This window comes from Dasypus novemcinctus, chromosome 16, assembly GCF_030445035.2.
Source record: "Dasypus novemcinctus isolate mDasNov1 chromosome 16, mDasNov1.1.hap2, whole genome shotgun sequence".
Taxonomy (NCBI): Eukaryota; Metazoa; Chordata; class Mammalia; order Cingulata; family Dasypodidae; genus Dasypus; species Dasypus novemcinctus.
The window spans coordinates 74,323,194-74,337,367 of NC_080688.1; the positions used below are offsets into that span (position 1 = coordinate 74,323,194).

General features: G+C 41.5%; 1 protein-coding gene and 1 pseudogene across 2 annotated transcripts in view; one reads left to right on the forward strand and one right to left on the reverse strand.

Annotated features, from left to right (window-relative positions):
* ATP8B1 (ATPase phospholipid transporting 8B1) overlaps nt 1-14,174 on the reverse strand; it is a 142,390-nt gene that overhangs the window by 82,992 nt on the left and 45,224 nt on the right. The gene's annotated exons all lie outside the window — the stretch shown is intronic.
* LOC101414537 (histone chaperone ASF1-like) lies at nt 3,397-4,133 on the forward strand (annotated as a pseudogene).

Consider the following 14,174-nt stretch of genomic DNA (forward strand, 5'->3'; position numbering starts at 1 on the left):
ACAGGAAACCAGGGGCTGGGAAATCCCAACAGTCTGCAATCAGCGGCATCTTGGTTGCATAACTTGACCCAAGTCCAGTGTGACCTACACTTAGATAGGAAGTAAGTCCACAATATTCATTTCTGCTCATTTGTCAGCATCTTTATTTAATGGCTTTTAAAGTCTTCCACAGACAAGTTTATTTCTGAAATGTGTTTCTCCTCATTTCACTTTCTTCTATTCTTATTATTGTTAAAGGTAATGCTGTAAAATATTTAACATATTAGATAGCAAGACGTCTAATAAATTTGTGTATTATATTTTCACGTTTCTATATAAAATGTTTTTTATTATATGCTCTGTACATTATATAATAAATTGCATCTCTGAAACCATAAGGTGGTCTCCAGTGAGCCCGACCTCCAGGTATGCATCCCCTTGTTTAATCCCCTCCCCTTCAGTGTGGGCTGGGCATAGTGCCTTGCTTCTAACCCATAGAATGTGGCGCAGGTAATGGAATGCCAAATCCATGATCAGGTCACAAAGATTGTGACTTCCTTTTAGCCAGCAGACTTCCTTCATGGAGAAGCTCACATGGCAAGAAACTGAGCAAGGCCTCTGACCCAGAGTCATCAAGGAACAGAGGCCCTCAGTCCAACAACCCATTTCGGTTGCCAACAACCATGTGATCTTGGAAGCAGATCTTTCCTCATCCCAGCTTTCAGATGAGATCCCAGCCCTGGCTGAAGTCTTGATTGCAGGCTTGTGAGAGATCCTGAAGCAGAGGGCCCAGTTAAGTCTTGCTCAGATTCCTGGTCCTCAGAAGCTATGATACAATGTGAGTTGATTTAAGCTGCTAAGTTGTTTGGGAGTAATTTGTTACACCGCAGTAGATAACTAATACACATACCACTAATCACAAATAATAATAATTCTACGGGATGGTACTGCAAAATAAAGAATTTGGCCTCCCCTGAATGAGGTCTGGGCTTTGTCCCCAGTTCTTTGGAGGTAACCTCTAAGCCTCTGGAATTTCCCAAATGATTGGAGTGTCTTTGTTATTCATGGCAGGCTCCTCAGATCACACCTGATAGTTCAAGCTAAGGAAGTGTCATGTGGGTCCCTAGGTAGTTTATTCTAAGGAGATGACTCGGGAGGGGGACTAGCCACACTGGAAAGACAAACCATGTGACTGGAGCGTTGGAACTTTGAGTCACAAACTTTGAGTGACATCAGCCTGACCTCTAGGGCTAGAAGGAGGGCAGGAGATTGAGTTCAACTGTATGGGCAATGAGTCAATCAACCATGCTTAAATAATGGAACCCCAATGAAAGCACTTGACGCTGAAGTTCATTCAGGGAAGCATACCTGGCTGGCAATGCTTTTTGAGTATTATCTACACATTGATGTACCGAGAGGGTAATAATACATCGCTGAGGATGACAGAGCTTTGCATTTGGGATCCTCCCTCCCAAACCTTGCTTCTGCATCTTTTCCTTTGGCTAGTTCTGATTGGTATACTTTTGCTAGAATAGATTGTACTTGTAAGTAGAGCGCTTTCCTGAGTTTTGCAAGTAGTTCTAGTGAGTTCTCAAACCCGAGGGTGGCCGTGGGAACACTCAAATTTGTAATGACGGTCAGAAGTGGGGATGGCCTTGGGGACCCCTGAACTTGCACCAGCCTTGTGGGTACCATGCCCTCAAGCTGTGCAGTGTGGCTAACTCCTGGCAGGTACCTAAAGTGGCCATTGTTATTTCCAAGTTATTCCAAAGAAGAGTCCCCACTAAAAGGCAGCAGCAATCTTCTGTTATCCTAGACGTACTCCACACCCTGTTTGGAGTATGCCCAGTATATACATATTTTTTTTTCCAAAGGATTTATTTATTTATTTATTTTTCTCCCCTCCCCACCCCGATCCCGGTTGTCTGTTCTCTGTGTCTATTTGCTGTGTCTTCTTTAGTCCGCTTCTGTTGTTGTCAGCGGCATGGGAATCTGTGTTTCTTTTTGTTGCATCATCTTGTGTCAGTTCTCCGTGTGTGTGGCACCATTCCTGGGCAAGCTGCGCTGTCTTTCATGCTGGACGGCTCTCCCTATGGGGCACACTCCTTGCGCGTGGGGCTCCCTAAGCGGGGACACCCCTGCGTGGCAGGGCACTCCTTGCGCGCATCAGCACTGCGCATGGGCCAGCTCCACACGGGTCAAGGAGGCCCGGGGTTTGAACTGCGGACCTCCCATGTGGTAGACGGAGGCCCTAACTACTGGGCCATGTCTGCCACCTTCAAAATATTTTTAAGTAAAATCTGACAAGCCTGATTACAGTTGCAATTACACCAAGAATCTCATGAGGCAATGGCAATAAAGCGTATCTAAGACCTAGATTAAATTCAAACTTTATACTGTTATAGAAATAACATAATTACAGTTCCTAGCACAAGGTTACATTTTTAAAAAAAAATATCCTCCTAAACTAAGGCCTAGGAAACCTGAAACAGCTAACAAAAACAAGCAGCAATCACCTCTATGGGGACAATTTTGCTAGATCTTTATTCACAATAGAAAATGCTTCTCTGGGTCCTCTGCTTCTCCTGTCCCTCAGATAGTCTAGCCTGGAGAGCCTGTGACACAACGGAAACCTGGCTACCACCTCCTACAGCACAACTTCAATGACTACCATTGAGAAGGGGCAAGAAAACCTGGAAACCTTGACCTTTCAGAGACGGACAGATTTTTTCCATATTCCTGGACAAAGTATAAAGGATTTCTTGATGACACGGTCTAACCGGGTCATGGGCTTCCCAACATATCCTAGTAACAATGATGACTTCCAGTTCACATTAGGCAGCCCCTTACAGTTTACTAGGTATTTTCACATACCTTGCCTCACTCAACTGTCATGTCATTTTTTTGAGTGTGTGTCCAGGTACTATCATTGCCATTCTACCCATGAGAAAGCCTAGGTGGTTCAGGACCTTATCCCAGGTTATTTTGCTCATGGTGGAAATACCCAGGCTGGATTCAGGTCCTCTCAGCACGCGTCTGGGTGCTGAGCTAGGTTCGGCACAGTGAATGCACCAGGAATTCAGACTGGAATTCAAGCTCTGTCCAAGGAGCACAGGTGCCTGCTGCCCCCTCCACACCTCAGCCACTTTCCCCCTTCCACGCCTGGAGCACCAGCAGCCCCACAAACCAGACAATCAAAATCAAGCTTTGGGCACTCTGGGAACCTACACAGAAGAGCTGTAAAATTTAAAATGCTTCCTGGAAACAAGAAAGCTGCAAAACACTGTAAAGTGCTCCCGTAATAAATAAAGAGAGAGAAAAAGAAGTTTTTCAAGGCAAGTGTGCACACACTGGGGCGGGGGTCTGCCCTCTCCAGAACAGCTGCACGCTGGACTCCCCCCGCCTCCCCCCGCCTATATGACCAGGGTTCAGAGCAACAACGAGGTGGTGCTGGATACCCTTTCTCCTTTCTACAACCCCTTCAGGTTGGAGACCACCTTCCAGTGCAAAGAGGACCTGTCTGAAGGAAGAAAAGCATTTCTAACCTAGAAAGGAACATTACAGAGCAGAAATGTGTAAAATACTTAAGTAATTTCCAGGACTTAATCACGCTTCTAAGAAGACCTTCTCCAAGAACGTGTTGAAATCTAATTAAAATAACTCCACATGCAAACAGACATAGAATACGCCCTGCACTTAAAAGACGAAAGTAGACTAGAAAATAAAAGACTTGGGATGGAAAACTATGTGTGTGGGCTCTGCAGAAAGTGAAGAATATGACCAAATTTTTGACTCTGCTGTAGCAGGTCTTGTTCCTGCAGAAAGTCAGATGTTGTATTTCAGGCTAATGCGCCTAATCCAGAACGCGAGGTCAAGAATTTATTAGAGGTGGCTATTATGTAAATAATGAATATACTGAGACAGAATTAGGAGAAAATCTGCCAGTAAAACTAGACTTTTCTAAGCATCTAATCCCAGAGTCACAAGATTCCACATTAATCGGGAAGATAACACTGGAAAACTGGAAGATGCAGAGAACAGTAATCCAAACCTACTTCTTTCAACAGATGTATTGCCTTCAGCATTCAAAGGGATGGTCCATGTCAGAAATCTCACTAAATGTCATGTTAGAAACCCATATGGACTGCATGTGACCACCTGCCATCCCTTTAGTACAAATTAAGCTATGAAACACACAGAACCATTTCCCTGAAATTCCATTAAGTACATATTCAAGACACAATGTGAAGAATTTGTTTTAAAAACATCCTGTAGAAAGTTTACTAAAAAAAAACAACCACTATTTGAGCAAATTGTGGAATATAAATACAACTATTTTTAAGTAATTTTTTCTCTGTGCTATTTTATTTGTTCTGAAACCAATCTGATTAAAACACATACATACATTATTTTCTCTGCTCTCTAGTGTGATTAAAAACTTAAAAAGAAAAACAAGAATCATTAGACTAGGTTAGATGTCTTTCTTCTTGGACAATAATCTTGTAGATCACTATTTTCCTGGTCTGAAAAGAACATAGTTCACTTCAACTAAAATGTTTCTTCCCATGAAAACAATAGTGTGATTTACTTTAAGCAAAATTCCGTTTTTTTTTTTTCATATGTCCTTAAAAGGGGAGTTAGACATCAACTACATGCAACCAAGAATTTTAGGATCTGATTTTCCAGGCCACCCTGAAGCCTCAGTGGCTACTATGGCAGTTCACATAATGTTGGACAACTTTTGGTTTGGAGTCTAAGATGGTAACAAAAGTGGTTAATTCCTTATAAAGGCCCCTGGATATGGCTTTTGTTTCTATAACATAGTTTAGGACATCACAGCACTTCCTGAATCTTTAATGCTCAGGAGTTCAATATATCAAAAGCAAATACAGGAAGTGAATGTGGCTCAAGCAACTGAGTTCCCATCTACCATATGGGAGGCCCAGGGTTCGATTCCCGGGGCCTCCTGGTGAAGGCAAACTAACCTGCGTGGCGAGCTGGCTCATGCAGCTAGCTGGCACAGCAAGATGATACAACAAAAAGAGTCACAGAGGAGAGACAATGAGAGAAACAGCAGACCAGGGAGCTGAGGTGGCTCAAGAGAATGACTGCCTCTCTCCCACTCCAGAAAGTCCCAGGATTAGTCCCTGGTGCCACAGAAAGAAAAGACAAGCAGACACAGAAGAACGCACAGCAGATGGACACAGAAAGCAGACAAAGGGCGGGGGAGAAATAAATAAATCTTTAAAAAACAACAAAAAGCAAATAACACAATTTCCTAAATTTATGAATAGGAGATTATAATGGCTCAAATACTTTTTTAAAATTTTTTTAAAAATTGCTTTGATAGAGCATTTGTTATTGGCCACATTTATATAAAAACAGTGTATTTCAAAAGGTATATTTAGGTTTAATATAATAGATGAGTTACTGTTTTGGAAATACATATTTTTCACTCTTGTAGTACTCTTTTCCACAACCCTTGATACTCATGCAGAGTAAGATAAGGAATATTTGTGGTTGATACACTTGAGATAGCTTTTCCAAGTAAATTTTTGAAGTGAAATCTTGGAGAGGAATCCATTAACTAGATGGACCAAAAGATTCTTTTTCTTTGGTGAGAACTATGTCCTTCCTCAAAAAATTTCTTATGTTCCATTAAATTAAGTAGAATATTTTACTCTTGCTGCTAAGCAAGACATTAGTCATATGATGAAAAGTTATGCAGCGCCTTCATATCTAAAATTTTCATACTGTACTTTTTAAAGCTCTTCTTCTGAGGAAGGGAAAAGGACATCTGTCTAAACACAGATTCTAATTGTACATATTTCCTGTCATTCTAAAAAAGTTAGTTTGTGAAGCAAAATTTTGCTAAATGTTAAACTTTAAAGCTTAATATACCGGATGATTAAAAGATTGTCCATTAGCCAGTTCACAGGTTTTAAAAGTAAAATACTTGTGACTGTTAAAACTATATGAAGAAAAATTTCATTTTTGTCCAATTGCAATTAAAATTGTTAAAAATATTACTGAAAGTGAAAATAAAGGTAATATCGCTTCTCAGTCTGTGTCACTTGAGAGTAAGTACACTATATCAATAACGATTGCTATAACTGATATTGATAAAAACGATATTGAGTTGTGTGATATGGGAGTCATAAAGGTGAGTGAGAAGTCAGGGTGGAGGGGAGGATGATTTTCAGGACGGAGGAATGGCTGGAGTAAAGCCTCAGCTGCATGATCATGGAAAGGCAAGGTATCCCATCCAGCTGACAGATTTAGGGGGTGCAAGAGAGTAGCTGGCCCAAGGTTGGTTGAAGTCCTTTTCCCCTACCCCTAAGACTTGATTCTGAGGAGCGGAAGGAACTGCAGAATGTGTCTGCAAAGGAAAGGAATATGATCAGCCCTGGGCTGCGGGAAGATTAGTGTGACAGTGACAGGAGAGTGGGGGGGACCTGAAGGGGGTGTCCTGCAGCGGGGGGGCCACTCACAGGCCACCTGGACACTTAAGCATCTCCCGGCATAGCTTTTTCAACTGTAAAACTAAGTAGTTTTGGTCTTATTACCGCATTTGGCAACAACCCTGGATGTGTGGCTCTAGCTGAAGCAAGAAGAAATAAGAGCCTGCATTAGGGTGGTGGTGACGAGAAAAATGTGTTTAAAATTAAGATGGGGTGGGGCCGCCATTCCTTTGTCTGGAAAACTAAGAAAAGAAGTAAACAAAAGACTAGAACTTGTTCCCAGATGAGAATAATGCCAGAATTCCCCCAAATGTTTATTTTGGAGAATCGGCCTGTATCCACATGTACTTGTAGAATAAATAATGAAAGCTGCTGGGAGAAAAGCATTGTTCTTGTTTCCTTCAAGCCTCATCCTTACTTGTTAGGGACAATGGTCTCATTTTTACTCCATTCTTATTGCCTCTATGGTTAGGTTTTGGGGTTGTATACATGTTTACATAATATAAAATCAGAGGCTTTGTGATCAATAGCCACCTGGAAATACAATTTCCAGGTAACAAAAATCCTGCCCAGAACAAGTCTGTGGAGTTGAATTAATTTTATTGTTGCAAGAATCACCAACTTCTTGATGGATGGATACATTTAACATAAAGATTGCACTACAGAAAGATATTCTAGAATCAAACATAAACTGTAAAGTTTTCAATATACCAAGAGACAATTTATAGCCCCAACCAGATTAAATAGGAACTGCTTATTTGACAAAAAATAAGGTAGAAGGGGCATATGTGGTAAATAAAAAGGGACAGTAAACATATAGGGAAAGATTACTCTGACAGGTAATCAAAGGAACGCAAACTGAAGAAAACAAAGGTCACCATTTTATACCTACTAAGTTGACCATACTCAGTGACTACTTCAAATGCTGCTGAGTCTGAATGAATTCACGTGGGAAGTCTGGTAACATGGGCATTGGTATATTCCTCATTGAAAACAATAGAGCTTCATTTTATGAACCAAGAACCCTAGAGGTATTTTTAATATTTGACCTAATCATCTCATTTACAGAGACATTTCCAATAGAAATATCTGACAAGTGATATATTTTTTTTAATTGTCATTGTTGGCTATAAAAAAGAGGCAAAGAAATCGCCAGAAAGTCTGACAGGATAATGGTTTTAGGAGTTCTGATTTTAGTGTAGCCACTAAAAATGACATAGGAAAGGTTTAAAATACGATATTAAACAGGAAAAAGGCAGAATTCAGACCTGTGCCCTCTTCCTGCAACATGGAAAACGATACATGTGTGCCTTTTGGAAGAGAATGTTTACCCGAAAGAAGAGACCCTATGTGTGCTTTTCCTTTCTAAAATAATCAACAGTTGGTAATACCACCCCACCCCCTCTAACCAAAGACTATCGGGCAGCCTGCTCATGGGCAGGGCCCATGCTGGATGCTGGACACACGCCATTTCAAGAAATCCACCCAACTAGCCACTCAGGGAGGTGTCGCTACGCCCATGCTCTTGGAGGGTTAGGTGACTCAGTCAGGGTGAAAGGGAGTCAGTGGGAGAGCCAAGGGCTCAGCCAACCTCTGATCTCTTAGGATTTGTTCAAAGGGAGGGGAAATGTTATATCAGGGTCTGAGGATTAGGCTCGAAATACCCCACCCACTGTGTTCTTCACTATCTTTCGATCACTTCTGCAAATGACAACAAAAGCAAAAACAGTAGCGAGACAGGAGGATAGTTTGAACCCGAGGCGGCCTCCGGGCTCAGAGAAGGGATGGTTTGCAGGTCAGGACAGGAGCCCAGAACCTCGCTGCTTTCTGCCCTTCACACCGTCCTTCACGCCGCCCTTCACGCCGCCCCGCGCTGGTGAATGGAAGCTCCCTGTCCCGGGATCACCCGGGCCCTGAAACCCAGCCCTCATGGTCTTTCCCTCCAGGAGCCCTCACTGATCGACGCTGTGGGCTAATGAGGAGCTCCACACTCACCCTCAGTGCTGAGTGCCCCAGCGCTGCGTGCCCAAGGACTACAGAGGCACTTCACAGAGGCCGTTTTTAAAAAGTGGCCCCTCACCCCACCCAAGCTTTCCTTGGTGACCTGTATCCAACGCTTCTGTTTCTTCAACTGAAAACACAAAACAAATCCTCCTAAAACGCTTCCAAAGCCCTTGTTATATATAAATATGTTTCAAATTTTCCAAGTATCTCTACGTAAATATGTTTCAATATATGTGACTCTATGTGCAATTGACACATGATCGGGACACCTCCTTAATATCTTCCCTGGATACTGCCGGTGATTTCATGAAAGTCTATGGCCAGCCAGCACAGCCTCCTTCCCATTCCACCTGGAAATTAACACCGTCACAAATTCCAGGTCCCAGAAGTCTAAGGGAGGAGGGTCTCATCTGCTAAATAATCTCTGTCTCCTCTGCTATATTTAAAGTAATCTTGGAGGACTCATCTTAGATTACCCACTCTTCCAGAACAGCGGAGTTCATACTCGAAGTTTTAGACCAAGATCATGCCGCAAACATGGGGCTAATATTTTATATGTCCCTTGGAAATACTTGTATTTGGCTTGAAAGATCTTCAGAATTTCCTATAGACAGAAAGCAGTTCTAACCATCTCTGCCGGCTTCAGGCTTTGAAGAGCTCAATAAACAAGAGTGTCTCTAAGTGTCTCCTCCCTATCTAATATTTTAAGGACTCGCGGTGATATTTTTGTGTTTTCCTGAGACGACGGTACTAAACATTTACAGAGAGTTGAACACACATCCTGTATATCAGGCACTGTGCTAAGTACTTGGCATGCATTATCTTATTCCATCTGTGGATGGTCAAATTATTATCTCCATTTTATAGAGGTGGAAACTGACATTCCCAAGGAAATACATATATAGGTGGCAATTGGGATATAATTCTTTGTCGAAAGTCCATGCTTTTAGCACACCCACCGTCTTAATTGTGCCTTATCACACCACTGTGGGGGATGCTATAGAAGCTATTTTAATACTTATTCCAGGTTATGGCTGCAGAAACAAATAACATGACAAATAAAGAGACATGCAGTTACATTATTTTGGAGCAAGAGTGGATGCCCGGGCAGTGGGACACCCTCTCATCTCTTCACTCAAGGCTTTGACTTTCGTGGACACTGAGGGGCTGGGGAAGAGCAGAACCAGAGGTCATGACTAGCAAGATGTGCTCACCGTTGGGAGAGCATTTTCCCCACTCTCACCTGGACTCCGGATTTCTGCCCTTCTGCAAAGTGTCTTTTACCCTGTCTACACTGAGAAGGAAAAGCCCTAAAGCTGCTTGGTTTCGTGCCTTCTGCTCTCACCCCACCGTGTCCTGACACGGGCTGCTCTCGTGGTTCTCAAAAGGGGCTCCTTGGCAGGGCTCCTTAACAGACCTCTCGGGGCAGTGGGACAGGGCAGCCGAGCCGCCAGATCCTCTAAACCTGAGTATAGAATACTACGGATTTTTTAATGTGAAAAATTACGACTTGAAAAACAAGACCTGATAACTGTCCTCCTCTTTTTCATACACCAGGGAACTAAGGATGAGAGATTTGGTGGCTTGTCCAAGATCCCACAGCCAGACAGGGACCTACAAAGGGTGGTGGGTGGGGCCCACCCAGCTTGCAGGCAATAAGGAAGTACAGCCTCTGTAGAGAATTAAAAAAAATAATAAAGCCACCTGAAAGTGGTATGATTTTTATTATTTTATTATTGCCATGAATGGACATGGTTGGTGATAATGTCTTCCCCCCCAAATCTTTGTGCTCTAGTGACAGTTCAGTTTTGTTTTGTTTTGTTTTCCATTTTGGTTTACATTAGGGTTCATATTTTATTTTATTTTATTTTATTTTTTAAATAATTTTCTTTATTTTCTTTTAAATGTTACATTAAAAAAATATGAGGTTCCCATATACAGTTCAGTTTTAATAAGATATAAGTAGTTTCAAGTGAGCACATTTATTATTGCTTATCTTTTAATAAACATTGAATTCTATGGAAGCTAATTCTGAGAACTCCCAGTTATACACAGCCTCAGCTGCATGTGCTCGGAGCAGGAGTAAGTTTATGGGATTTGTTCAAGCTTGCTTCCAGTACAGTGTCTCTGACCTCCTGATATTACATATTTCTGTGATTATTCAGTAGATTTGATAAACAATGTCAAACAAAGTGATTGTAATGAAAAGAAACAGGAGAGTGAAATAAACTTTAAAACTACCAACCAAAAAACCGAACGCTTCATTCAACTCCTTCAGCCTGCATGACCACTTGGAGTTTTTGTTTGTATTTAAAATGGAAAACAGTGAAACATATAGTGATTTCCTACTTAGCTCCAAAGATTCAAAATGAACAGAAGTTCAAAAGAAGAAAATGTCACTGGTTGAGTTTCTGGTCATTACTATTATTCATTTCATTTCAATGATTGTTACTGAAAATAATTTTGCCATATAGAGGCAGGCGTGTTAGCAAATGACCCACACTGGATGTCAAATTTTCTTTTTTTTTTTTTTTAATGATTTATTTATTTCTCTCCCTTTCCCCCCCCCACCCCAGTTGTCTGTTCTCCGTGTCTATTTGCTACATCTTCTTCTTTGTCCGCTTCTGTTGTTGTCAGAGGCATGGGAATCTGTGTTTCTTTTTGTTGCATCATTTTGTTGGGTCAGCTCTCCGTGTGTGCAGCGCCATTCCTGGGCAGGCTGCACTTTCTTTCGCACTGGGCAGCTCTCCTTACGGGGCGCACTCCTTGTGCGTGGGGCTCCCCTACGCGGGGGACACCCCTGCGTGGCAGGGCACTCCTTGCACACATCAGCACTACGCATGGGCCAGCTCCACACGGGTCAAGGAGGCCCGGGGTTTGAACCGTGGACCTCCCACGTGGTAGACGGACGTCCTAACCACTGGGCCAAGTCCACCGCCTGGATGTCAAATTTTCAAGGCACAACCCTGCTGGCTGGCTAGTGTCTCCCTCACAAGCATTCGCGCTGATGGCATATCACACTGCATCAATGTATGGTTTTAAAATTAGAGAGGATCTTTTAAATCCTTAGCTCCTACAAACAAAAGATATTATAGTCAGTAAACTTGTTATTCTATGTCTATAAATTCAGGACTCACCTTCTACTTTGACTGTGAACACAAAAGGAAAAGTGTCTAGCTCTTGATATAAATTGTATAATTAAGATCTAAAGGACCAGGTTTTCCTTTCCCTCTTCTAATTACCTCAAGGCAAAACTCGCTCTGTGTGGGTGTGTACGTGTGGCGTAATTAGGTTACTTACAAGGAATAACCTGACGAAATAACAACTGGTTTTAATGCAAATAAGGAGAGGCAGCTCACAAAGGGAAGCTGCCACAGCAGGCTTTATTTAAGCAGCTGTGCAGACTGAGGAGCACCTCTTCTCATTTGCATGGTAAGAGGATAAAATAAAGGCATAAAAGTAAACCAACATTTATTAAAATACTCTGCAAAAGGTTTGGGGATTTTTACGAAGTGCCTATTAAATAAGCTTTCTTTTTCATTGCTTGAAAAACATGGCCCTTCCATTCAAGAACTTTTTCTTCTGTGACATTTTTCTCCTAACAATCGATAATTGCTTCCCTTTAAAATCTCTGTGTACCTTTCTGGCATCAGGGGCACATTGTGATGAGGGCTGGATTTAGCAACATCTTCCCCTTCCCCACAAAGGCATGTGGTGTAAGGGGATTAAAAAAAAAATTGGAAGTGAAATAAAATTTAAAACAACTTACTAATATGTTTCGATATTTTTCACCCATCCGCATTCCCTCTCACAGATCCAGACATGGAAGATCATCCCGGTAAAGTGAAAATGACCTCCCTGATAGTAATTGGACTCTAACAATAAAACAAAGTCACTTCTTTAACCCTATCATTATTCTAATATTAGTTATAACTTTTACCATAGGATTACTAATATTACAGTAAACTTTCCTAATACTAAACATGTGACTAACATGAAAAATTACCCTGAAATAACTTGATTTAGGTGAAGGCACACTAAACAACTATGAGTTGAGTCAGGGAGCTTGTTCTTTTATTTGTCGCCTGTGGGGTCTGAGGGGGAAAGCAGGCTCTGGCTGGAGTTGTCCAGGGGAACCCCATTTCCTGTCACTCCATCTGCCTCCCTTTCCACCCACTGGTAAAGCAAACCTTCTACCACCCACTGGTAAATCAATGCCAGTGATAAATTCCAAACAAATAGCAAAACTAACCGGTCTGAATTTTATTTGGTCCCATTAATTCTCCTGATTTTGCAGAGTTCTTTAAAAAAAGAAAGAAAGAAAGAAAGAAAGCCAAAATTAGTCTAAGAATAAAGAGAAGAGTGTTAAGAATAAACAGGGTTTCAACAGTTCATAAATCAGCACAACCCAGCCAGGAATAAGTCAAAAGTGCTGGCAGACCACACAACCCAAGAAAAACAATGTAAAAGTCTTTAAATGCCACATGGACTTGAACTTTACTTTTGATACCTGGAACTAATGAAAACATTTTCAAAGCACTTTTCAAAAGCACACTGAAAATGACTGTGCTCTGAATTTACATATGCCATCCCTTTAACTATTTCAGAGATGTTACACATACACTCTCTTGTCACATCCATCCTACACTCAAGACCCAAAGTTGGTGTTTCAGCCACAAAACAAGCCACCTCCAAATCAGCCTGGCTCACCTAACCAGTCAGTCCCTGGGCTCACCATTGGCTGCCACCTCAACCATACTCAGAGTCCATGCCCTCTTTTTCCCTCCATCCTAGAATTTGTTTTTAAGTAATATTTTAAACTTATTGAATTAAGCACAAATTAAAAACAACAACAATATCCAAATGTCCAGTTTCTAACAAAAGTGAAATTGGCAAATCCATATGTAATTTATAATAGAAAGCAATCTGACAAAATATTTTAAATGCCATTTTTAAAAAATCATATCTTTAGACCTATAAAAATATTCAAATCATGTAACCTAATAATTTTAGATCAGAAAGCTTAAACAGAATAAAGTAAAAATTTTAAAAAAGACAAATGCGAGTAGATATTCATAGATTCATGGCAACGTATCCTTGAAATCTGCCCCTTGTGAATTTGTATCTTAGTTTTCCAAACAAAATCCAGACCCAGTGCACCAAAAACAGTGATATACTAACCCAGATATAGCCAAGTCAGTAAAAGTTTGCATATAGCATGTGAGGGTTTAAATATTATGAATAGTAGTCATGGTTTAACTTTAGTTATTTAGGCCATCAAGAAAAGAGGAATAATTTTTAATGGGACTTAAATTTTATTGTTAAGAACAAGCACAAAATACAATTATGGTCAAAATATTCTGAAATCAGGATCAATGATTAAAAGAAATGGCTGTTCTAGGAAATATGGAGATCTGTGAAATTATCCAAGGTAGCTTCAAAAGCTATTGACAGGAAGCAGACTTGGCCCAATGGATAGGGCATCCACCTACCACATGGGAGGTCTGCGGCTCAAACCCCGGGCCTCCTTGACCCGTGTGGAGCTGGCCCATGTGCAGTGCTGATGCGCCCAAGGAGTGCCCTGCCATACAGGGGTGTCACCCGCATAGGGGAGCCCCACACACAAGGAGTGTGCCCCGTAAGGAGAGCCGCCCAGCGCGAAAGAAAGTGCAGCCTGCCCAGGAGTGGCGCCACACACACGGAGAGCTGATGCAAAAAAAAAACACCACA